General features: G+C 33.5%; 1 protein-coding gene across 1 annotated transcript in view; it reads left to right on the top strand.

Annotated features, from left to right (window-relative positions):
• Positions 1-1,203: 1,203 nt before the first annotated feature.
• Positions 1,204-2,851, top strand: part of LOC106464916 (MICAL-like protein 1) — a gene marked incomplete at its 3' end in the record, with an annotated part of 51,324 nt that continues 49,676 nt past the window's right edge. The window contains exon 1 of the mRNA XM_013925088.2: positions 1,204-1,356. The remainder of the gene's footprint in view (positions 1,357-2,851) is intronic.

The following is a 2,851-nucleotide window of genomic DNA, read 5'->3' as shown; positions in this document are numbered from 1 at the left end:
TGGAAACTTCTATACTTCGATAAGGTACTTTTACTCAAGTTGAACACACTAATACAATATTTTTAGTCTCGTACATGCTAGTAATAACATCTTTAATCGAATGCTCAAGAGACGAGTTGAACAAAATCCTTGTGAAAACATATATTTCGTCAATCTGATTTGTTTAAAGGAAATAAATAAATGATTGTTCTCAAATATAATAAAAGGATTAATTTTATGTTTCGTATGAAAATGTGTCCGAACGGTATTAGTTATCGAATTTTACTTGAATATTTCTTAGCAATTCCAAGATCCTATTATAACATGTATAGAATATTCGAATATCTTCTATTGTGTTTCCCAACTAGCTTGTTTAGTATCAACTCTCTCGCAGGAAATGGTGTTATCCTGCAGTACAAAATTTACATGTATAGAATATTCGAATATCTTCTACTGTGTTAGCCCAACTAGCTTGTTTAGTATCAACTCTCGCAGGAAATGGTGTTATTCTGCAGTACAAAATTTACATGTATAGAATATTCGAATATCTTCTATTGTGTTAGCCCAACTAGCTTGTTTAGTATCAACTCTCTCGTAGGAAATGGTGTTATCCTGCAGTACAAAATTTACATATATAGAATATTCGAATATCTTCTATTGTGTTTGCCCAACTAGCTTGTTTAGTATCAACTCTCTCGCAGGAAATGGTGTTATTCTGCAGTACAAAATTTACATATATAGAATATTCGAATATCTTCTATTGTGTTTGCCCAACTAGCTTGTTTAGTATCAACTCTCTCGCAGGAAATGGTGTTATCCTACAGTACAAAATTCACCAAACTCGGAATTGATTTTGCTTGTGAAGAAACTTCTAACTGAATGGATATAACCATACGCCGGAAATGGTGTTATTAGCGGAAGTGGGGGGGTCAGCTACCTCAAAATTGGTGTTTTCTTAACTTCTTAAAAACTTAACTGAATGGGTACCGTGTGAAAATCTGGAGTGCACACAACTTGTAACTTTCAAAGGCCAGTTCATGCTATTATGACACAATAAATCTTCGGGCTGCCGGTGGCAAAGCTCTTGTGATCTTGAAATAAGTGCCGCCAAACGACAAGCCTATTTACTCGGCGCCTCTAGGTCACAAGGCTGCAGCGATCCCCTGGCAATAATTGCACAGTGCTCAGGTGGCTGTACTTCCTGTCTCAGTGTGTTGGCAAAACAGGCAAACAGCTAGACGCGAGTACAGTAGCCTGCAGGTAACGTCAGCCGATACACCGCTCAGGCCTTTGTTGCTCTCGAAGAGATCTTCCACCCGACAAGTTTATCATTTATGTACACAGCCTATTCTACGGCTTTGACAAGCAAACTATAACGTAAGTTCTTTTCTTTGGTTCTTATTGTTATGTTTTAACTGGAGTTCTCTACTCTGAACTGTCATTTTTTTTGTGGAATATTTTTAAACATAAGTTGTTTTTTTAGTTTGGGTACTTTGTAGTTTGGGTACCTTGAATGTTTAAAAAAGCATTTTTACACTTGAAAGTTACGAACTTGTATTCATTTTTTTGTGGAATATTTTTAAACATAAGTTGTTTTTTTTAGTTTGGGTACTTTGTAGTTTGGGTACTTTGAATGTTTAAAAAAGCATTTTTACAGTTGAAAGTTACGAACTTATATTTCAAATGGATGTATTCTGATACTGGAACCAAAACCGGTTTCTTTGGAAATTAAAGTCTCAACACCGTAATTTTTTTCGGTAGATTAACGATGTCTTATAAATCAGCATTATATTACAAATTCAACTGTACTTCCTTCTCAACTTTCCAAGCGTTGATTTGTTTTCTTGAAATTTAAAACCCTCTATTTTTAAACATTTTGAATGTTCTATTCATTCTTCTAACTATGATAAGGTAAAAGCACACTTACCAGTTTAGTAATTAATGTTAACTTTCTAGCTCTTTTTTTGAAAATAAAGAAAGATAAACAAATATACTGCAACAGACAACACCGTCTCATATCCCAATGGTTTTCATTGGGTGAGTAAAATCGCCACTCAAGGACAGTCCCGTTAGGAAAATTAATAAAGCTAATAGTGAGACGTTCATTATTTGCATTCAGGCATTAAATGTACTCTTGATGTCTATATACATATTATGTATTGACGTCTCTGATAATAAACTTTAGAAAAACGATGTTTTAAAGAGTGAACCTTACAATCGATTACCTAATATGGCATCTACTATGGCGGTTGGGAAATGAAACTCCTCAACATCATACATGAGCGAGTACGTCACAGACGACCTTGACAATGATTTGAAAAACTTACCTTTCTCCGGGCAAGGCTAGTATAATCCAGTCAATGATCTTTCATCCACTTTTGTCAGAGCGATAATAACTACTAGTTTAGGGTTAAGGTGAATGCCCCGTAATAGACGATATCAGGGATTCGCCAGTTCTTGTGAATGATAGTAAAGTTGATTTATGATAATAATGATAAATGAATAATCAGTATTAAAGTTACAATGAAATAGATAATGTTGTGTTGTTAATTCATATAGTAAAAATCTTATTTGTAAACGACTTAAAATTGATAAGTTACAATTCCCTTGCTTAATCGTGTTCACACCATAACAGTAGCTGTTCATAAAAATTGATATAGTGTATATATATATATATATATATTGCCTAAACCATTCCTATGTTTGTAGTGTTTCAGCCAACATGATCAGCCCTGGTATTGATGTGGTATGATTAATATATTACATATTTTAATTTGCTTTCACCCATGGGCTCTTATAATAAACATGTTAAAATATATTTCTCTCTCTCTCTCTCTATATATATATATATATATATATATATATATATACT

Source organism: Limulus polyphemus, unplaced genomic scaffold (genome assembly GCF_000517525.1).
Source record: "Limulus polyphemus unplaced genomic scaffold, Limulus_polyphemus-2.1.2 Scaffold1781, whole genome shotgun sequence".
Classification (NCBI taxonomy): Eukaryota; Metazoa; Arthropoda; class Merostomata; order Xiphosura; family Limulidae; genus Limulus; species Limulus polyphemus.
This window is presented reverse-complemented; position numbering and strand designations above follow the sequence as displayed.